This window comes from Muscardinus avellanarius (genome assembly GCF_963383645.1).
Source record: "Muscardinus avellanarius genome assembly, chromosome: 5".
Taxonomy (NCBI): Eukaryota; Metazoa; Chordata; class Mammalia; order Rodentia; family Gliridae; genus Muscardinus; species Muscardinus avellanarius.
The window spans coordinates 66,519,602-66,544,349 of record NC_137790.1 but is presented as its reverse complement, the minus strand read 5'-3'; positions in this window follow the sequence as shown (position 1 = coordinate 66,544,349).

The following is a 24,748-nucleotide window of genomic DNA, read 5'->3' as shown; positions in this document are numbered from 1 at the left end:
TCCTTACCCACTCTGCTTGAATATTCAAATGAATACTCTTCACTCTGTGCCTCTCACCCATGTATCTGTGTGCAATTATATGTGTATGTATGTATGTACTTATACATACTATTCAGGTCCCCATTTTTTTTAGTGGTACTGGGGTTCCTGGACCCTTCTACCTCTGGACCACACTCCCAGACCTATTTTATATATATTTTTTAAATTTGGAAACAGGGTCTCTTAAGCCAGCAAGGCTGGCTTGGAACCTGCATGATCCTCCTGTCTCCGCCTCCCAAGTGCAGGGATTACAAGCGTGCGCCACCACACCCAGCTATCAGGTCCCCAATTTAAAAAATGCTTTGTTAACATTAATATTAGAAGCTTTAATATAAAAAAAACTTAAAGCTAAAACAGAAAGTTGGTAAAAAATACATGTAAGACATATGATTGAATAATTTCAACACAAAAAAAATGATAAAGCTTTTAAGAGGCAAAAATGAATGGGAATGGGTAGAACTACCGTACTTGCAAAACCAAGGAAAAGGACTAAACAATATGCTTGTTTTCGCTAAGCAGCATGTAACCTTGGCAAGTCTGTTTAACTGTACCTGAGATTTCCTTGCCTGAAACATAGAAATTGGACCAGCTAGTCCCTAATATTCTTTTCAGCTCTATTCTTCTATATAAAGTTGGCAAAGTTTCTATAGCAATGTTTTAGATGGGAAAAATATGACTTCCCTGTAAGATTCCATTTTCTAATTTTCAGGATGTTGACTTATTACTTTACATAGCAAAAAGGACTTTGAAAATTTAATTAACATGGCTCATAAATTGACCTTAAAATAGGGAGATTATCCGGGATTATCTAGTTGGGCCCAATGTAATCAGTTGCATCCTTAAAATTAAGAAAATCAGAGAGATTAGAAAATAGAGAAGTACTATACCCACCACTGCTGACAGAGACACTGCGGAGAGAGACACACATGGAAATTATGAAGAGAAAATGAATTCTTCCACTACCAGTGATCTTAGAGCCCTGCATGAGAACCACAGCACAACAGACATCCTGATTATTGTCTTTATAGTCTAGTAAGATTCTCGGCCAAGAATCAAGCATGCTGTGCAGAATTCCTTACCTACGGGACTGTGAGATAATAAATTTGAGTTGTCTTAAGCTGCTAAGTTTGTTATGGCGGCTCTAGGAAAAGAAAGTGATTGATTAGGGAGGCCCTGGTGACCAGGGAGGCTGCACAAGTGAGGGAAACAGGAGGGGCATGCAAGGACTCACTGACAGATGACAGGAGGTGTACATGAGAAACTTAGCAGAGTTCAGCCCAGAAGACCTGGAGGATGGATGGGCCACCATCAGAGATGGAACGGGGAGTTGGGGGGGGGGGGTGAAAGATGGCTGTTTTCCTGTCTTATATATAGAAAATCATTTCAATGCTGACTTAGGAAACGTCAAAGACATGAGGGCCATTACCAAGTTATCTTTTTTTTCTTTATTTATGTCTTTTTCCACATTGACTGTTATTGCATTTGTTTTGTTTTGTTTGTGGTACTGGGAATGTTATACAGGGACCTTCTACCTCCATGCTATACTTCTAACCCTGTTTTATATTATTTGGAAACAGGGTCCCCTAAGTTCCTGAGGCTGACTTTAAACTTTCAATCCTCTTGTCTCAGCATTCCAAGTACTGGGATTACAGGCGTGGGCAGCCATGCCCAAGTGTACTTTTTCCTTAGAAGGAATGCTGTTGGGCTGAGGTGGTTCTAGCATCATGGGTTTTTATATAAGCAAACTAAAGCCTGTTGTAAACTGTAAATTGAAACTTAAGCTTTTCTAATCAGAAACCACCAACTAACCTCTAAGTAGAGAGTTTACCACCCAGAAACCACCAACTAACCTCTAACTAGGGGTCTTTTAATTTAATCACCCAACTGTGGGTTTTTTGTTTTCCTGGTTTGCTTTCACAAACACTTATAAACTCCCCCCACCCACACACACTCTACCACCCCCTCTCTCCCTGTGTGGTTTTGGTCTGGTGGTTGGTGCCTAATTCATGAGTCACTGAATATGCAAATATACTCATTTACATCTCAATGTGTCTAAGTTTATCATTTAAGAGGATCCATGGTTTACTAAAGAATACTAAAGGATTAAATAAATATTTGGGCTTTGGGATAGATAAGGTTTTTAATATATAGGAAATTAATGCTTGAAAAACTCTTTTAAAATGGAATTTTTTTAAAGGTGGAGTCAAAGATTGTTATTCTACACGTATAGCTACATTTTATTTGTAAAAGTTCCTGTTAAATTCTGTTCTCATTAATATCCTGCAACTTTCACATTTTTGTTTTAAGCAATGCCTGGGTTTTCCTCATCACTCTCACCTTAACTGCCTTCCCATAGTATTGGCCAGCAAATCAGGACAAACTAATTTTGTCCACTATTTTCAATACCTGGCAAAAGTTGCACAAGCACAAATGGGTGGACACAAAAATTCCCACAAGGTAGAATGAAAGTTATAAAATGCTTTTTTATATTTCTGGTTGTTGTGATATGCTAGTCTCCTAACTTAAGTTTCAATCCATGTTATTCATTTAAGTTAATTTTCCTAAAATTTCTCTTCAGTAGCATGTCTTTTGTTAAAATATTAAAAAAAAAAACACCATTTAGTTATTCTTCCCTGCCTAAAGAACATAACTCCAATCCTTAGCATAGCCCGTTTTCAGAGATAACATTTTTGGGTTTCTTTCTCTTTATCTTTTTTTCTCCTGATATTTTTGGTTTGGTTTTTTCATTCCTTTTCTTCTTTGAAGCAAGTAACCTGGCTATGGAGCCCCTGGTCTTTGGGGATATCTATGGTAGGAAGACAATCAGAAGTCATCATCATGGTATGACTTTGCTAGCTTTTGTTTTCTAAATTCAGAAAAAAAATATTTTTGATTAAAAAGTAAAAAGGTGTGAATAACATGCAAATCTACTTGAAGTTGAAATCCATGTGTATTTAGGAATATGATGGGATAAGATATTCATTATTATGTAATCAAAGTCACTTTTTCAAAGAAGACTCAAAGTAAATATCCCCAGCTTTGTTCTCTGTTCCGATGTCTAGCTCTTTACATCCCCCTACCTGCTATAGAACTCAGACTTTCCCTCCTCTGACTTCTCTAAGTTTAGGAAGTTCCTCTTTTCCTAACTTGCTTTTTATTTATTTTTTAAGGGTGTGTTTGAGTTTATCTTAATGTTCTATGTTTATTGAGATAATGATATATTTGTTGTCCTTTTATTGTTGAATGAAATAAATTTATAGAATTTTCCAATATTGTATTATTCTTTGATGGCTGAGAAAAAGATCAATTATATTCTGACATATTATCTTTTTTTTTTACATACTATTCAATTTTTCTTAGCTTTCTGTTTTGTTTAGGAATTTTGTGTGTGGGCTTATGACTGAGGTCAGCTTATACATTTCTAATATAATCCTTGCTTGCTTTGGATTTGGTATTATTTTAACCTTATAAAATCAGGAGCCGGACATGGTGGCACATGCTTGTAATTCCAGCATTCAGGAGGCTGAGTCCAGAGGATCCTGGTTCGTGGACAGCCTCAGCTACTTAGTGAGGCACTCTGCAACTCTGTGAGACCCGGTTTCAAAATAAAAAATAATATTTAAAAAAAATTAGAGCAAGGGCTGTAGCTCAGAGGTAGAATGCCCCTGGGTTCCACCCCCAGACCCGCAAAAAAAAAAAAAATAAAATAAAAATCAGGAACATTTGCTTATTTTATTCACTAGAAATATTCTTTTGCAAGATTAGAATGGCTTCTTTCTTGAAAACTTGCTAGAACCTTCTATTAAACTACCTAAGCTAAATCTTTTCTTTGTAGAAAGATTTTTAACCATTTATTCTATTTTTAATAATTGAGTAGAGGACTACTAAAGCTCCCTAGTTATTCTTGAATCAGTTTTGATAGGTTGTATTTGTTTAAGAGAGTCCAAATTTTTAAAATATTTAAATGTATTGGCATAAAGTTGACCAAATACTTTTATTATACTAATTTTAACTTCTGTATGTGTGCTTTATCTATTTTTCTTGATTAGTTATAACAAAGTTTTGTCAATTTTTTAACCCTTTCAATTATTGTTAAGGTTATTTTGATTTTATTAATCTTTTATTTGTGGGTCTGGGGATGGAACCCAGGGGCATTTGATCTCTGAGCTACACCCCCTGCCCTATATTTTATTCTTTATTTCTGAAACAGAGTATCGCTAAGTTATCGAGGGCCTCACTAAGTAGCTGAGGCTGTCTACAAATTGTGATCCTCCGGTCTCAGTCTCCCTAATGTTGGGATTACAAGTGTGCGCCACTACGCCTGGCGATTTTCTTAATCTTTAAGCTAAACATTTAGCTTACCATTTTTTAAGAGCATCCTCATAATTTATCCGGAAGATAGTTGTACTGTAGTTGGTAGGTCTAGCAAAGCATCTGGTTTGTCATGCTACCTGAAAGGAAGTCTTATAAGTAAAAATTTATAAGCAATGGAGACAAATAAATAGTCTTATTTTAACTACTCTGACCACATGTGAAGTGCTCCATTCAGTTATTTTCACATAATTTAAAAGCTACTTTAACACATGTAAGACACACATAGTAAGTGAGGTAGGGATTATCTGAAACAAAATATCTGTTGATGATTTAACATAAAAATTAGAAGAGGGGATTGGTTGAAGTAAAAAGCACCATCAAATTCTTCAAGTGCTAAAGAACAAGTGATTGAACTTACTCATTTTGGTTTTAAATGAGAAGAAATAGTTTACTTCAAAACATTTAAAAGTTACATTTTAGTCAAGAAATGAATGACTCCTAATGAGCAACCTGGTGGTAGGAAATCCATCATCGTGGGAATTGCTTTGAGACTGGCTAACATATAACCGGGTATTATGGTGGAAACTCATGCATAATTTAAAAAGTTGAAATAATAACTTCTGAAGTCCCTGCTCAAATCTAGAATTTTATTATTTTAAACTCAATGATCATTGAAGAATGATCCTATATGTCCTTTGTTTCAATTAAAATATCTAAATCTGTCTAGATAAGTTCTATGAATACTTAAATGTATACACACATTAGTAAATCAGTCATAACTGCAGCAAATATACTATTAATGATCTCGTGCCTTTCCCATCTTGCCTGTAATTAATGAAGCGGTACACTTTAAAAGGGTATCTGCATTGTGTCTGTGTGTTTGCGTGTGTTGTAGAAAAATAGGAGAAGATCATCTGTCAGAATCCAAGCACTGGAAGTGATTTCTTATTCAGAGTGAGTGCACGCCTCCAACACCTCCACTCAGTGACACCCTGGGAATGTTTTATGGATCAGATTCCATCACTTGTTAGCAGTGGGGCTGAGAAGCTGAGCCACTTTTGATGGATGGCCCTTCAGAGTCTGTCTTTAAAACAGTATGCTCAGCTCACCCCATTGTAACTATTCCCTTTGCACTGTGTTCCGATCATTTCTTTTCTGCTGGGTCCTGAGTCAGTGTGGGATGTCTGCTCTCTTCAGTAAACTTTTATCCACCTTCCCATTTTGACTATAAATTTCATACAGGACCATTTCTGTCCATTTCCCAGGTAATGGTCTTGTATTAGATAATTTTGTCATGTGTAATCTAATTTTAGTCATCATTGTTCCATCTTTGCATTTCTAAAGTAGCTTTCTTTTTAAAATAAGCTTTTATTGGGGCATTATAGTTCCACATCGTAATGTAAATCATGTTGACAGTGACATACATGCGCAGAGCACTTGGCAACCCCCTCCCCTGCCTCCCCATTTGCCTTCTTCTCAAAACAGAGGACTGAGATTAACGTTGGTATGTTCAGATATGTGACTCATAGTTGATGGTAGTATCTCCATTAATGAACCTTAGTCTTCCCCCATCCCCAAGCCTTAGGTCACGTCCCCGGCTCTGCTGAGGTTTCTCCTTTATCCTCTAGAGTTCCTCTGGCATCCCAATTACTCCCTGCTTGTGCCTACTAGAAAAAAACATATGGCCCTTCACTTTCTGTGACTGGCTAATCTCACTTAACATAATGTTCTCCAGGTGCTTTCATTTTCTTGCAAACGACATTCTTTTGTTCTCCTTTATTGCTGAGTAGAATTCTTTTGTGTGAATTTCCCATAATTTTGTAACCGATTCATCAATTGATGGAAACCTAGGTTTGTCCCATAATCTGGCTATTCTGAATTGAGCTGGTATGATATGCACATATTACTGTAGTCTCTGATTTTGCCCCTTTGAACATATTCCTGGGAGTGGTATAGCCAGATCATATGGTAGGCCCATTCCCAGTTTTCTTAGAAATCTCCACGCTAATTTCCATAGCAGCTGAATCAATTATTTGCAATCCCATCAACAATGTACAAAAGTTTCTATTTCTCCACATCCTCACCAACATTTATTTTTTCCTGTAATACTGGGGGTGGAACCCAGGGGCATTCCATCTCTACGCTACACCCCCAGCCCTATTTTTTTTTTTTTTTCATTTTGAAACAGAGTCTCACTGCGTTTCAAAGGGCCTTTCAATATCTTTCATGTTTTATAATTTTCATGTTTTATAATATAGATAAAAGACCTTTATCTCCTTGGTTAGGTTTATTTCTGGTTATTTTATTGGATTTGCAGTTATTGTGAATGGAATTGTTTTCTTGATTTCTTTCTTGGTGGATTCATGGTTGGCATAAAGAAAAGCTACTGATTATTTTTTAGGTCAATTTTGCATTCTGCTACATTCCTGAACTTGTTAATCAGCTCTAGTAGACTTTGGTTGTGATTTTTGCATCTTCTAAATATAGTATCATGTCATCTACAAATAAAGATAATTTTAATTCTTCTTTCTATTTGAACTCTTTTGAGATCCTTCTCTTGTCTTATTACTCTGGCAAGAGTCCTGAGGATTATATTGAAAAGAAGTGGTGAGAGTAGGTATTCTTGTCTTGTTCCTAATTATAAAGAGAATTCCCAGAGGTTTTTCTTATTAATATGATGTTGGCTTTGGGTTTATTGCATATTGCCTTTATGACTGGTCACCCTGCTTCCAACATGGACCATCTCAGCTCCATGCCAATTCCTATCTTGCCTCCAGGTGATCTTTCAATAACAAAAATGTCTATGATAAAACTTTTCTATTTACCTTGAAACAATGGTTAAACATTACCTGCCAAAGTTCTGAGTTCATAGTATTGCTAAAAAGAATCTGAGCAATCTGTAACCTGCCTGTCATTTCTATCTCCTTTCTCACCAATACCTCCAATAAGATGTAAGATCTTCAAGTTCTTATATCAACCATTTTCTGTTTTTCTCTAGGGTCTTTTATAAGCTATCTCTTTGCTTGGAACCCACAAAATGATAATGCCAAGTGAGATTTGTTTGTCAAAACAAATTTGAAATGGTGGAGACATATATATGGCAAGGATTAACTTGAGGCAACACAACATATAAAATATGACTGATTATTTATTTATTTATTTATTTATTTTGTGTGTGTAGTACTGGGGATGGAAACCAGGGGCTTTCTACTTCTGGGATATACTCCCAGACCTATTTTATATTTTATTTGGAAACAGGGTCTCACTAAGTAGCTGAGGCTGCTTCGAACCTGTGTGATCCTCCTTTCTCAGCCTCTCAAGTACTGGGATTACAAGTGTGCATCACCACACCCAGCTAATTTTCAATAAGTAAACTTAATCTCAAATACAGGCCACCATTCTCAGTTATACTAGCACCTCAGCCATTCTGTTAGCTCATATTCCTTATGCCATTATACAGTATAATATATTCTCTAAATTTCTAAAAGAACACTTTTTGTGTTTCTAATAGAATTATGACATTCTCTGTTTCAGATCTTCTAATAGTTATCTGTAATCAGTAGGCTGATATACCTTGGTGACTGCCAGTTTTTCCCCTCAATATCTGTCTTTCCCTTATTTCTGAACCTCTGTTTTCTTAACTACAGAATGTTTCCTCATCTTCATTATAGTGAGATCTGGCCCTTTTGCTGAGCTCAAAGCAACAGGATGATAAGCAGAAGTGATGTGTGCAGGTCAAGTTCATCTTCAGTACAGAGATGTGGCTGTGAAATCTGGCTCTGCTTATCTCTCTATTCTTGCAGTTTTTTAAATGAAACCTCACACTAATAATATCAAGTACTGCATACTGTGTTGTTGTATTGTTATAGCATGCTTGTGAACTTTTATTCTGCTACTTACCTGTTGTGAAATACCTTTGTGTCTTTCTTCACCTTCAACTTTCATAATTCTATCTCCTCTAAGACGTATTTTTGTTTTCCTCTACTGCTTTTACTCTAGTCTGAGTCACAGGCCACCTTTGTGAGCTTTGACCATACCAGGTGTAGAGAAATGTATTATTTATATGTCTGGTTTTTCAATTAAGCTAAATGTTTCTCCAAGAAAACTACTGTGTTCTACCCATACCTATAATTTTAATGTACAGCAAATTTTCTGGCAATTATTTCATTCTGAACTAAACTGCTTCTTTCCTTGACTCTAATAGTCCAAATTTTCAAGTGCTGGAGGCCACTGAGGCATCATAATGGGTAGGCATAAAATGGTAAGAAGCAGGGGACAAATGACACTATGCAAAGGTCATCAGTTGTATATAGTACAGCCTATAGCTGTCTGTGCACGATCCCTTTTGTTCTTCACAACACTCTTATCTTCTTTCATATTGATTAACAGCACCAACTTGGAAAACAGGTAGCCCAGAATCACATTCGGGTTCTGTCAATAATGAGGGGCAGCTGGGCGTCATGGTATATGCCTATAATCCCAGTGCCTGGGAGGCCAAGACAGGAGGATCACAGGCTCAAGGCTCAGGAACTTAGCACAGTCCATTTTTTAATTTGTTAATTTAGAATAAATCAGTTTTCCATTATAAATAAAGAGATTCTTCTATTACATTTCTCTCTGCATCTGACCTCCCCAGTTACATTCTCTCATTTATGTTTCTTATTTTTCTTTTGTTCTGTGTCTCCATCCTCTTACTCCATTCTCCATTTTTCCAAACGTACTGCTCTCACACTTCAAACATGGATGTAGAAGGCATGCTTTCTTACCATTATTTCCCAATGTGTCACAAGTCCATTGGGCTAGGTGAAACAACACAGTTCTGTTTTTGTATTTGCCTCAAGTACAGAGGAATGATGGGATTGGTCAAGTGAGGTGTGGTTGGGGACATGGAAAAATTGTTTTAGGGAAAATATTCTTATGGTAATTTGTCATAATACTATCTGTTATAATTGTCATTTGCATTGATATTAGATATTAAATGAATCAAAATTTCTACATGACCAAGTAAATCATATTATTAGTAATCAATCAGACTTTCTGCTCACTGAATTAAGACTTAGAGTCCAAAGATTTTCCTCCATATTCTCCATCAAAGACAAGGGAATATTAACTAAAGTTTTATATTTCTTCAAATACAGCCGGTGGTTTAGTGGTAGTTATGCCATTTTCAGTAGTTTGGGAATCTATAGCTAATCTACTTCATTGTCACACAATAGAGACTGCAAAAATATAGCTTTCTTTATGTAAAACTTACCAGGAAAGTTATCATTCATTCATGCATCATATGTTTATTGAGCATCCTCTGTATTTGTATCATGATTTATGTATTGGGTTATCATTTATTTATTCTTATTCATTTGTTTATTTATTTATTTTGCTGGTCTTGGGGTGGAACCCAGGGGCATTTGACCTCCGAGCTACACCCCCTGCCCTATTTTTTATTCTTTATTTTGAAACCAGGTCTCACTGAGTTGCAGAGGGCCTCACTAAGTAGCTGAGGCTGTCTGCGAACTGCGATCCTCTGGTCTCAACCTTCCGAATGCTGGGATTACAAGCGTGAGCCACCACACCCGGCTCCTTCATTTATTGATTTATTTATTAAATTCTTGCCTGGGAATCTGCAGCCCTCCTCAGAGTCCCTATGGAATTCTCTAGACTCTTCTTCCCTTTTCTTCATGGGGTTCTTGGTGATTTGACCTGCTGCTTGCAGCTCTAGCCTGGTATGGCTGAGGAAGGATTGTACCCTGCTTCAGGGTATATACTCTTTGCCCTTATGGAGAGTACAGAGCCGCAGTCCTTCCATTCCAGGTTAGTTAGCTCTTAGCACTGGGGATTTGCCTTTTGAAGATAGGAATCCTAACAGGGCCTTCATCGTCTACCAGGCTCTAAGTGGATGGAGAACATTGTTCTCTTCCTTGCGTGCCTTGAGATAAAACTCCCTTCTGTCCCGTTTTTTCCTGTGTCTTTCCCTTGTGTGAATTTGTAATGATTGCTAGAGTGCTAGGAATTTATGCTAATAATGAGCACTCAAGATTGATTCTCTCTTCTCTCTCTCTCTCTCTCTCTCTCTCTCTCACTTTCACTCTCTTTTCTCTTTCTCTTTCTCTCCCTTGAGTGATTAGCTCTGAAAAGTATAATTTACAAATCATTTTTATTCAACTTTGGAGGCAGAAGAAAGAGGAATTGGGAGTGAAGGCCTTTTGCAGTTTTAATTGCTTTGCTGTGTCTACATTGGGCTCTCCCCAGCTTATCACAGCTCACAAGGCCGAGGCCCTGAGCTCCCTGCTCAGCTCTACCTCTTCAGAGCAGCTGGGCTCTGCCGATGGACCAGATAGTGCCTCAGCTATCTGATGGCTTCAGTGCTTAGGAGGTTAATTCAACTGATGAACTGGAAAATTTGGAAGGGTGAGAGGAAGGAGATAAAAACTGCTTTCTAAAATTTTTAAAATCATTAAGATTTTCTTAAATGAAGTCTTATTCTTCCCTTCCCCCTTTTCCGGATTTGATGAATTTGCATATAAAAGCAGGCAAATAACTTCTTCCTTAGTGTAAAAAGGATAATATGAATTAGAGTATCTTGATTGATTTATCATTATCCTTTTCTAATGTCTGAGGATATCTGTACAACCTCACAGAGGAAGCCAAAAAGCCATGAGAGCATTTAAATTTGCCAAAGAGAAAGTAGAAGTTCAATTAAGTATTCCAGGAAGGCATGCTGTAGCTTACTGTAAGGAGATGGGATGAGATGGTCCCAGTCTCTAAGAAGGCAGCCTTCAGAACAACATGGAGTCAAGTGCACTGTGAGAGGAATAGGTAAACAGTCAGACAGAGAAGAGTAGGGAGCCAAGTGGTATGTAAAAAAGTTTTTGAGAGTTTCCTTCTTCGTCTAGAGTTCCTCCTGTCACCCATTTCTCCTTACCTTTCACATATTAGGGAAAGCATCAGATTTCTTATTTTTGTGACTGACTAATCTTACTTAGCATAATGTCCTCCAGTTCCATCCATTTCTCTGTAAATGATGTAATTGTGCTTTTAAATTCTCTAAAGCACATGATGTACTTAAACAAACATATCAAAGTTAATCATTAAGGCAATCATGGGAAGGAGGGTTGGGCAGGGAATGGGGTGGGGATTGAGTAAGGGCTAATTGGGTGATGTGTGCATGTATTTCTCCACAAGCCTTTATTCCATTAAAATTGTATGACTGGCTGGGTGTGGTGGCTCACGCTTGTAATCCCAGTGCTGGAGGCTGAGACAGGAGGATTGCACAGGTTCAAAGCCAGCCTCAGCTATTGAGTGAGGCTCTCAGCAACTTTGTGAGACCCTGTTTCCAAATAAAGTATAAAATAAGTCTGGGAATATAGCCCAGAGGGGCAGAACTGGGTTCCACCCCAGTACCACCAAAAAAAAAAGATTGTCTGACTATAATGCACCAATAAAAAAATTTTAAAATAAATAAATAAAAATGCTTTTGAAGCAGCTTGTGGAATCACCATCAACAGAAGGATTTGAAAAGCAACTTCTTAAAAGCTGATCTTTATAGGTGGGAAAGGTAGTCAAAATTATTTTGTGCCTTTCTTTTCTTTCTTTTTTGTTTGCTTGCTTTCATGATTTTGTGTTATATTAAGGAGACATGTTTATTTTATATAGTGGGGAGGTGTATATGACTGAACAAACACAGAGAAAAGGCTATACCTGTCCATGCACAATCCTTTTTGTCCTTCACAACACTCTTACCTTCTTTCATATTAATTAACAGCACCAACTTGGAAGCCAAGTAGCCGGGGATCACATCCTGGTTCCATCAATACTGAGGGAGAGCTGGGGGTCATTATTATTATTATTCCTATAATCCCAGTATGGGAGGCCAAGATAGGAGGATCACAGGCTTGAGGTCAGATTCAGCAACTTAGCACAATCCTTTTTCAAAATACAAAATAAAAAGTGCTGTCCTATAGTTCAGAGGTAGAATGCCTCTGTGTTCATTCCTCAGTACCAAATACAAAACAAAACAAAATGAAAAACTTACGTTAGGTTACATAACCTCTCTGTACTTAAGAGGTCTAATCTGTAAAGTCAGAGTAATTATAATGATTGCATTGCAATGTTGTATTGAGGATGAGACCCATTCATATAAAAAAAACACATGAAAATGAAATGGTACCTGGCATGTTGTGAACCCTATGTGAGTGTGTAGATGTACCCATGCTCTCTCAACCTATTTTCATGATACAAAGCAGAGTAGTTCTTCCTCAGCCCACCTCAACTGCAGCCTAGGTATATGGAACCTAAGTGTTATAATCCCCAATTTTCTTTCTTGCATAGACACGTTGTTGCCAATCCACGCTTATCAGTGGTACTAAGACTGTTGAGTATGATGAACAGGACGATCATCTTCTATTATCTCTCCTTAGTGGGCATAGATAATTGAGGCAGGCCATCTATAGCAAAGAAGGCCATGAACAATGGGGTGCAGTAGAATGTGCATGGGTTCGGGGGCCAATAGACTTAGCTGATTTAAATCTGAGCTTTGTTCTTTGTGAACCATTTAAGATTTTTGTGCCCATTCCCCAAGCATAGAATAACTATGTAGAGAGTAAATAAAAAGATCATGGTGGTTAGAAATACAGCCGCAGCCATAACAACTTCTCTAATGCAAAGAACTAGATAGACAATGCCTGCTTCTTACTGAAGAAATTGGTTTTATGTGTGGCCATTTGGGGAAAGAGTTTATATGAAAGATTTTAAAAATAATATTCTTAAAATATTCTTTGAATTAGATAATTTATAGGTGTTACATCTGTCAACCCACTTAATATATATTTCACACTTAAAATATTAAGAACCCTTAAACTACTATTTCGATTAAATTGTTTAATTGAAGGCAGAATGTGGGCTTATTGCCTGTCACTTATAACTGATAAAGAACCTGTGTTTTCTGGTTAATTCAATTTAAAATAAATCCCATCAGTTTAAATATATGAGGAGCGGGAGGGAGCCTTTCTCTCTTGAAAGCAACAATGGAGCAATCTATTATTAAATGTAGAAAATGATGCTAATGCAACTTGATGGCTGAGATTTTGTAACACAAAAATCAGAAAATCCAGAGTGCCGTTTCCCACAGCAACCATAACTCTTCTCCCCTTGAGCATATGCAACATTTCATTTTACCAAATATACACTTAACTCTAGATTATTGTATATTCACAATGGGGCCAGATTGTAGTCACCATGGGCACCAGAAAGTGAAGTTTCTGACATTTGTGTACATGGAAATTTAAATTCTAGTGGTGCTTTCCTTCTTACTTTAGTTTATATTAATTGTTTTGAAATATTGGAAATGTTGTACCTGCTTTCAACCTCAAGGTTTTCTATACAATCCAATAGGTGTCTCCGAAAACTATAATAATTAATTCCATCTATGCATGCTTTGGGGACATGTTTGTGCAAGACCCAATTCTGTACTCTTAAAGATTTATGTTCAATGTTTCAGTCCTTCAGTTTGAAGCTTCCTACTTGGCCCTAGAAACCATCATGCAAGAATGACAAAGTTCAGCACCAGTTAAGAATTTTTCTACTTGAAGGTGGTGTTTGGAAGGACTCACCCTAAAGTTTGCTGTTATTAATATTGCAGCCTATGCTCTATCCTAATGCACTTATTTCATTAGGCAAGAAAGATGAAACTAGCCCTTTTGTTACTAGCTTTCTTAAGAAAATATGTTTTAATCATTCTAATCTCCCTTCTGCCCATAGATTTTTTTAAAGTATAGTATTAGTCAATGTAAATATCGACTTTCAGTATGTAAGAGTATTATTCCAGATCAGTTCATTGAGACTACATAGCAATCTACAGGGATGCTTGGCTTTAGTCTGCTGTTATCAAGGGACTCAGAGGGAAAAGAAGTTACTAAAATAGCCTGGCACTTAGAATCCAAAAATCTTATGGATCATTGGAGTAGAAGTTCTGCCTCATAGAATTTGTCCAAAGCATCTAATAAGAAAAGGGCACAAAGAAATATATGCAGAAACAAGCATCATAGCAGACTAGAATTCTAGAGAGAAAGAAAAAACTAACACAATATTAAGTTATTGAGCACTTGTAAATTAAATGTTTACACAGCACCATGCTAAGCAGCATTAAACAATTATTATATACATGCTCACAGCATTTCACAACTCACTGTTAAAAAACAAATTTCAAAGCCTGACTACAAAGTATGCTCTAATTTGGGAATATATATATATATATATATATATATATATATATATATGAGTCATATTAATATTTGTGTAGAACTTGAAAAACGTCTGGAAAGATATCCATAAAATGTTGACATAATTGTTTTCGATCATGAAATTTCATATAATATATATTTTTCTTACTATACATTATCTACACAATTTGATTTTGTCCAACAGTTATCATTTTCACTATCATAAAAATATGCTGTCACTTTAAAATGAATACACACACACACAGGTATGGATAGATATAAAGGCCTCATGTGATGCCTTTCACTGAAGTATAACAAATACATAACTATCAGATTCTAACATGGTCAAAGCTCACACAATTCAGCACTTTGCTTTTGACTAAACCATGACAGTGAGTTGGCTTCAAGTGCATGATAGAACCCTCCCTAAAGTGACTTAGATGGTAAGCCAGGGGCCACACACTGAAGGCCCAGATTGTCAAGGTAAGTCATGTTTTTTGAGGAGGCTGAGCAATAAAGGACCTGAAGAGTCTGGGAACTATGGTAGAGAATGCTGACTTGAAAGCAGGTGTGAGGGAACAGGCGGGAGCAGAGTAGCAGGAAGTGTTTTAGAGGAACATGATTGTGGTAGAAGAAAATTATCTATCTTAAGACCACGTTTTTGGATTGATTAGCAAGAAGAGGGGCTGTCAAAAGCCTAGCTTTAGAATATAGTTCAGTCAGAATTTATTGAATGCTTATTTACCAAAAAGCCAGCCAAGCACTGAAGAAGAGATTTAGCAATCAAGAGCGAGAAAAAAAGATGACATCCAGAAGAAATGAGGAGACAGTGTGTAATGAATGAGCATTGAGCCCATGCATATGACACCAAGGGGCAAGACAGACTGAACCACCTTGCAGGAAATCTTCCACTAGAACTCTGTATGGTCTTTTTTTTCCCCTTCCTGGTGCCATTACTGTAATCTGTGCCTTATTTTTTTTACTTAACTCATTCATAAACAGTTTTTATATATTTGTTATTTGTCATACACTGTAGCAAATAGTTGTATCATGGTCACAAATAATTTTCAGCCATGGTCTTGGAAGATTACCGTCTGGTGGGATAGTTGGAAAAGTGAACAAGAGGTTTTCAAGCATTGTAAGTGGAATGCCATGAAGAGATGCAATGGAAACTAGTTCAGACTGGTAAATTCAGATAGGTAGAGATTTTTTTTTTCTTATTTATGGGCTTCTTTCATGGGCTTCTTAATTTTTAGGTCTGCCTTCTCTCTTTCCTAACTATCTTAATGCTGATATTAGATTCAAATGTTCTAAGCTGGGTGTGGTGGTGCACACTTGTAATCCCAGCATTTGGGAGGCTGAGACCGGAGGATCACGGTTCCAGGACAGCCTCAGATACTTAGTGAGGCACTCTGCAACTCAGTGAGACCCTGTTTCAAAATAAAGAATAAAAAATAGGGCTGGGGGTGTAGCTCAGAGGTAAAATGCCCCTGGGTTCCATCCCCAGTACTGAAAAAAGAAAAAAATGTTCTAAAAAAGTAATTTCAGTTTCCCATTTTGTTCATGAATTTACAATGGCTTTTTATTCTTTTCATACATTCTAAAGAGTTCCAGTCCTTCCACATTATCTCTACTACATATTTCTACCCAAACACATAGTTCTTTATTCGTTCATATATTTAGATGCCTATGTTCCCCACTAAGAGGTACCCTGATCTTACAACAATAGGCTAGGTGCAGTCCCTGTCCTGTAAGAGTTCATAACCTAATAGTATAGGATAGAAATATATAAAAATGAACACAATCGATATATTGTGCTATGATGGTATATATAAATGACCCAGGATAGATTAAAGGGTTGTGAAATCTATCCAAGCAAAAGAGGCAATAACTATTATTACAGGCAGGTTGTAGTTTCTAAGTTGAATAACAGCTTTCTTTGTTAAAGGATGACCACAAGTAAGAACATTCTGCCTGTGAATTGGAAGAGAAGTTGAAATTGCAATTGAATTAAAAATACACAGAAACATTAGGCTGTGGAGATATATAGAGACAAAATCATGACAGGGTCTCTTGATTTTTATTAGTTTGTAGTCATGAACTCTACTGAATGGTTCCAGGACAGAGAGAGTGAATTTGAATTTGGGATGTTTTGAACTTAAATAAAGAAACCATAAGAAACAACTACACTCATGGATAAGGCTAACTCAACAGGGACCCTGATACAATTCAGAGAAAGAAAGACACTGATACCAGAGAAGATAAGGATCTAGTAACAAGAATTTATGGCAGGAGTGCAGGGTTTTTTACTTGATGTCTGGAAGGACCCTTGATTGTCACCACAGGGATTATTTGAGATTCTTGGAGGCAGAGGGGAGGATGCAGAAGTTTTAGGAGACAACATATCAGTTCAGTCTAATCTCTGAGTTAGAGATGTCTTGGAGTGATTCAAGCTCGGCTTAACCTAGGAAAGAAATATAAGCTACTGAAACCAATTTGGAAATCATATAAAATGGCACTTTGAACTATGGGTCTGAATTTACTTATTCAACACACATCTAATGAAAGCCAATTATTTTATTTTATTATTATTATTTTTTTGCAGGTCTGGGGATGGAACCCAGGGATATTCTCCCTCCGAGCTACACCCCCCTTGCCCTATTTTTTATTCTTTATTTTGAAACCGGGTCTCACTGAGTTGCAGAGAACCTCTCTAAGTAGCTGAGGCTGTCTATGAACCACGATCCCCCAGGTCTCAGCCTCCTGAATGCTGGGATTACAAGCGTGCGTCACCACGCCCTGCTGATAGCTAATTATGTCACATAGTCTCCTAGATGCTGAAGTTTTAGAAGTAAACAAGATACAAGACACTTCAAGTAGAAATTACATTTTTTACACTGGAAGCAGATAGTAAATAAGTAAAATGCACAGAATAGAAACTGATGATAAATAGAGTATGCAAGAGGGGGTAATACCTGTAGAGCTGAACATCAATGAGTTATCATATTTGTAACTTTTTTAACTTTTATGCCATGTTTCCTTTTGTACATTTTTATACTTTTGTTGGCGCATTATAGTCTCACATCATATTGTAGTACAGAGTGACGGTGACATACAAAACACTTTGTGAGATCCCCTTCTTAACTGCCCTCTTTCCCCATACAAGATACTGAGGTTGGCATTGGTATTGTCATATTTATATAATGTCAATGGAATTAATGAAAGAATATAATTTATAAAAGGGTGGTCAAGGAAAGCTTCCTGAGGGGTTGAAGTTTAATCAAAGATGAAGAGGGAGACATCAGCTGCTGCAGTCATGGGTAGAGAGGATGAGGCTAACAAGATAATAGAAGGAAAAAAACTGAGTATGTGAACTTTCAAATCTCTTTTGAACTTAAAAGACATTTAAAAAGCTGGGTGTGGTGGCACACCCTTTTAATCTCATTACTTAGAAGGCTGATACTGGAGGATCACAGATTCTTGGTTAGAATCAACTACTTAGTGAGCCCTCTGCAACTTGGTGAGACCCTGTTTCAAAATAAAGAATAAAAAATTGGGCTGGGGTTGCAGCTCGGAGGTAGAATGCCTCTGGGTTCAATCTCCAGTACTATAAAATGAAAGACATTAAAAAATGTAATGCTACTGCACTCTGTGTTACATGGCATTTTAAGTATAAAATGTCACTTAGAAAACATTTTTTGTGATTTTATTGTAAAATATAGATTAATTGCTAGAGTTTGACTGCCTCATACATTATCATATATTGAAGAAATTAGCTGCTCTCTCCATGGTAGCCCTCAGATTACTCCACACCAGTGGTGCTCTTCTAAACACTTACACTCTTTATAGGGCTGCCATGATTATTGAAGTACAGAGATCTCAAAATTGTATTTAGCATCAGATAGATCTCTATTACTTAGCTGTATATTTCTCTCTGTTAACTGAATTATTTGTGTATAAATCCCCCTTTCTGTGGCTTATTATATTAAAATAAAAAGAACTCTTAAATATCCATGGACACTGTCCTTATGTTTATTCTTAATTTAATTTTGTTCTCTGACTCTCTCTCTCTCTCTCTCTCTCTCTCTCTCTCTCTCTCTCTCTACACACACACACACACACACACACACACACACACACACACCACTTATATTTTGCTCTCCATTTAGTCAAAATGGACAAATGGACACAATTACATAGCAGTCAGCTTCATAGGCATGACTAAATATATTCATTATGTTTATAGTATATAGGAAAAAGGTTTTTTTAAAAAACTGATTTTTTTTCCTTTCATCTTTTCCCTGCTCTCTGCATTATTATCTACATAGGGAGCATACATATATTTTTTTCAGTGAACATTGGGCTTGGTATCTTGCTACCAAGTTATATGAGATGTAGACTCCTGGAGTCCACAAAACGAGTCTATTGTGGGCCATGACTTGAGTAATACTGCACATCGTTTTTGAGCTACATTATTAGCTACAACAATGCTACCCTTCAGTGGTGTGGAAAAATCAAGTGTTAACTGTTATTTGCTTTTGAATATTGTTGCCATAAATCTCTCCACATTCTTGGCCTTCCTAAGTGTTACAGAGTGCATCATCAGCCAAAGTAATTGTGAGTTTACCCTTTATTAAAAACTTCTTGAGTTTAGACATGAGGGAACCAATGACAGTCAGTAACCTGCAAGCTTAGGATAAACTACACCATAAGAGCAGAGCAAATATCTCACAAAGATACAGTAATTACACAACAAATACCTCTTTGCTAAGCAATGAATTATGGAGCCCAATATCCTGTAATTACAAACCATTTATATATCTGTTTAAATTACTGTGGATGCCACTTAGTATAATCACTTTGATGATTAATCAAACATTCTGTGTGCTATGCAATGCTTCAAAGTTCACAGGTGTGCATGTTTTTCAAATGCTTGCCCTAAAATATCAAACCGCAAAGTTGCTACCATTCTATTTTCCCTGTATTTTTCTTTTAAAAAAAAGTCCATAATCCCACATTTTTCTTTGAATTACCATAGCTTTATGCTTGCTTTGGAGATTCCATCCTGGTTTCAGTGTTTTAAAAAGCCCATGTTTTAATAGCTATGGCTTTTAGAACTCTAACATGTACATACCACAGGGGGTACAACAGAAATATACTCATCCTGCCAAGTATTTTTTTTGGAGTAAAGCTCTAATGGCACATTCAACTTCTGTCTCCCTGAGCTAGACCTTTAACAGCTTAGTCATAGAGCATTCAAGGAATCATGCCAAGTGCCTACCAAGGTGTTCCTTGTTCTTGGGTACAGTTCTGCCCTAAGGCTGTGAATGACAAGGATTAGTCCAGGCCTACTGGTCTGAGCCCTTGCATTTTTGGCTGCCAAAGACTTTAATCTTCCTGGCAACAGTAAGTAAGGGTCAAATCGGATTATTCTAAACCAATATGAGAATAATTTGAGAACAATGGCTGGCTAGGGAAAGAACATCATGCAAGTAAATTATAGTAAATTATACAGTCTTGCCTTGGAAGAAATAATTTGATCACGAGACCTGCAAGTAACAATTATTACTGAGCAGGCACCCCTCAGCAGCTCATATGGAAATCACCTCAGGCAAAGAACAACCTCATTGTCTCTGTTTGTACATGATTCAAACATGTGGATCTCCAGGTATATATTCTTATACTATGTATATATATATATATATATATATATATATATATATATATATATATAGTATAAGAATGTTCACTAGGAGGCAAGTAGTATTCTAAGTGTTTTTACTCATACTAACTGCCGTTCTTCACAATAACTCCATGCAACCTGCCTCTCACTGGCTACTCCATTTTTCAAATGAGGAAACTAAGCGTGGAATTTTTAAATAACTCGCTCATGACTACTACTAAGGGATAGAACTGGCTCTGGCTTCTCAACCAAGGAAGCATGCCTTCTATGTGTGTCCTTCTAACACTATACTACAGAATCCTCTCTTTAGAGTGGAAAAAAAAAAAAAGAAACAAGCCCTGGATGAAGTTATATTGTTGAGTTTAATCATATTTTGTACTTCAACTGCTTTGAATCTCAAAAGTAAGTAAGATTCTTTCTTCCAAAGCTTTTTGCAGAACACTTACTTGTGTAGCTGAACAAGACTATCTTCAAGCCCCTCAATTTTATTTTATTTTAATTTTTATTTCATCTGGCCTGAGCCCAACTGACACTGTTGTATGCTGCAGCAAAGCAACTCAAGAGAAGAACTGGTGGTGCCGCTCATTGGTGATTTAGTGTATAGCTTTCTATATTTGGCTAGATCAACAAACAGGCTCTATCTGATTCTTCCTTTGACTCCTCCTTTATCTTGTTTTAAAAATAAAGCGAAAAGCATTGATTTGAGGTATGCAAAGAACTAGAGATTTGAGGTGGGTTGGTGCAGGCCTGTAATTCTTGTACTTGAGAGGCTGAGGTGGGAGGGTCACAGGTTGTAGGCTAGCATACAATAATTTAACAAGAGCCTGTTTTGAAGTTTTTTTCTTTAAAAAAGAGGACTGGTGGAGTATCTTAGAGATAGAATGTCCTTGAATTCAATCCCCATACCAAATTAATAATAATAATAATAATAATAAATAATAATAATAGCAACAACAACAACATCCACCATCAGAGAGTTGAACTGCAGCCCTTAGTAATTTTTTCCCCATCCTGCAGAGGAAACAAATCCTACACTGAAAGTCTTGAGAGTAAATTTGATATAAAAGTATTGAAGAGATCTTGGAACATAAAAATAACTAATAGAAAAAATGAAGATACACTGTGGGGTGGGGACACTAAAAGGAGAAGTTTAAAAAAAAAGGCAAAACCCCAAAAAACCTTCAAAAGTCTAGGAAAATAAAAGCATTGGCCTTCTAAATAAATTTGCTCTTGCAAGTCTCTTGTTGGCAGGTATATTAATAAAGCACACCTGACCTTAGAAAACAAACATGTTTACTGGGTCACAGTGCACTGGCTTTATCCAAGGTAAGGGTAGGAAGTACCGAGGTATGCTCAAGGGAACAAGAACAGAGAGAAGCAATTTTAAAAATATATATTTTGGTTATTAGAAAAGCAGTGAACTAGGAAGCCTAGGAAATTTGAAAAGTAAAATATTTTATTATTCTACAGATAGTAAACAGAGGAAAAATTTAACTGCCAAGAGGTAGATTGCAAATATTTTAAAAGAGAAGAAAAAGTTATTAAGGAACTTGTTTCTAGCCAGTGTTACGGATTTGGGGAACTGTCCCCAGGGATCTTTGTTAGACCCCTGGGAATAATTTCCCGAAAACCCCCAAAAAACAAAAAAACAGAAAAAGAGAAAAAGAAAAAACAGAAAAAGAGGAAAAAGAAATACAGGAGATAGAAATGTAGCCCCATGCCAAAATGGCATGGGGGTGACTTGAATGAGTACACCAAAGGAATTGCACATGGACCAGACTTTTTATACCCATGACCTCCTGCTTGTTTGCGTGACTCTGAAGTAGTGAACGTCCCTATAAGGTACCTCCCCTTACCCTGTAAGGTACCTCCCCTAGCAAGGTGTGGTGAGGTGTCTCCTTTCATGAAGGTCGACCCCTCCTACCATCTTAGCTAGCTTATCCAATCATGTAGATCTGTCTTTAGATAAAGGCCTAGTTCTCCTCAACTAAGATCTGTCTTTAGATAGAGACAGGCCTAATTCTCCTCTCCTATTGACTGGCTAATTACTTTGAGCTAGGTTAATTTACATTGGAATAGCTGCCTATTTTAGGCAGAAATCAAGTCCTTTCTTTACCCATGTCTGCCACCATTTTGACACAACTATTTTGAAATATACCAATTATTTTCTTTTGAAATATATCAATAATCAGAGCTTTCCCAAATCTTCCTAGGCCATTCCAATACTGGTACAGCCAGGGCTCAGAAAGTTGAATTGGTAAATTATTTAAAAGCTTTGCTAAGGCTGGGCATGGTGGAACAAGTTTGTAATCCCAGCATTCAGGATTACAAACGGAGACCAGAGAATCGCGATTCCTGGACAGCTTCAACTACTTAGTGAGGCCCTTTGTAATTCAATGAGACCTTGTTTCAAAAATGAAAAGACAGAAAAACAGGGCTAGGAGTGTAGCTCAGAGGTAGAATGCCCCCTGAGTTCCATCCCCAGTACCGAAAAAAAAAAAAAAAAAAAATCTTTGCTGAGAAACTCTCTGATCAATTTGAAGTCTGAGATATATAGAAAAATTCAAATCATTTATTCATTCTTGCAAACAGATTTATTTGGAGTTGATACTACATAACATATCATGGGAGATACAGCTCTTGCTCTCCACAGATCACAGTTCAGAAAGGACAAGAAACATGACTATGTAGCAGTATCTTAAACTTGCTACTTTAGAATTAACACACACACACACACACACACACACACACACACACACGAATGTCAAAGTAATATTGCAAAAAATGAGATAAAGGATGATTAACTTTAAATGGGGCCTAAGTTGAACTTTATAGGGAGAAGGATCTCATGGGATCCACCGGAGACTGGGTATGACTGTGTACATTGGTTTAGGATGAGCAGTACCTACTGCTCTATCACACCATGCAGTTACTGAAGACATTTTTTCACGATGGATAGTGAACAAGAACCTATATAGGTTTCTCAGGATACGAAGAAGAAAAAGACGCTTTCTGTTTTAAAGGGTCTCAGGAATAGTTTGGTTAGGACAATAGATAAGTTATGATACAAGCAGGTATGCATGAGACATCAGATAAATAAGTAGAAAGACCAGTAGAATGGTGGAAGGGAATTTGAGGAGGGAAGTAGGAGGGGGAAAAGGAAGCTTGGTAAAAGAAACAGTTCAAATAACACTATGTCTATACATGAATGTGTCTCTACCAGTCTCACTGACCTGTACTGGGAAGGGCAAGGAACAGGGTACGGTCTCTAGGAAATCATGCCAATAGATGTGTGCATGTATTTTTTAATCACCTAGAACCTTGCAATGATGAATAATTATAATGAACCAGTAAAAATATTTTAGAAAACTTTGCCCCAAAAAGTGGCCAGAACACTAGGGGAGTATACATTCTCGCTAGAGGTAACATTTGAACAAGACATACATTTGTTGGTGAATGGTCCGAGAATTGCCCACCAACCCAAATATCGAAGGACTCACAAGAGATGTAAAATGCAAGCGAGGTTTATTGTGCTGCAGCTGTCCCGGCTAGCCAGGGGTCGAGACCAAGACACTATGGCCGAGGTTCAACCACGCTCTGAATTTTATAACCCTAGGAGGGAGTGGTTACACACGAGGGAGTGGTTACACACGTCAGAGCCCGCCAAAAGTTCGAGCCCACCAACCTTAGAATACAACCAATCAGATACAAGGACAAACAAGTACAACCAATAATTTTAAAACATGCATCCACACACATCAGAGCCTGCTCTGCCTTTCCCACCCACCTCGGCTGGGCCAGGCTTATCTCTGCACTGAATAATCTGCCTGGAGAGCAGATTAGCCTGGCCTTGTTTGCTGATCTAGCTCAGAGATATGGGGATGGGGTCCCATTTACAAAGACCTTGGCCTGGCCGGCAAGCTGGAGATTAGAGGCTTTGACCTGGTGGGTCCCCTACCCTCATCCTTGAATCCTGCAACCTGGGCAGCTGGGCTTATGGATCTTCATTCCATTTCCAATCCTACCTTACTTCTATATCTTAACTCTATATTTTAATACCTTATTTCTAATACTAATATGGAAGAAGACTTCTCTAGTTAACCTCTCATACTGGGGGGGAAAGCGCTTCTTCCAGCCTGCTTTTCAGCACCCCTACATTGGGAGAAAGTTTGGCAGGTGAAGGAAGATATTTCAAGGTGAGAGCATAGCATGAGGAAAGAACTTTAGGTACTTTATAAGCCATAATTATATATAGAGCCTACATCCCATACCAAGCTCCCATTCTTTCCTTTCATGGGCTGAACCCTAACCTTGAAGGTCTCTGAAAGAAAATTATTTACATAGCCATACAATTATTTTGCCCTAAATTGGAAAATTGAACACTATATGACAGAACTGTGATCAGAATCTTTGTTATATAGCAAAATTGTATTATATTTCATTTCTCATTAAGCTATAGTTTTGTGTTATTTAAGACAATATTTGTGAAGTTTACACA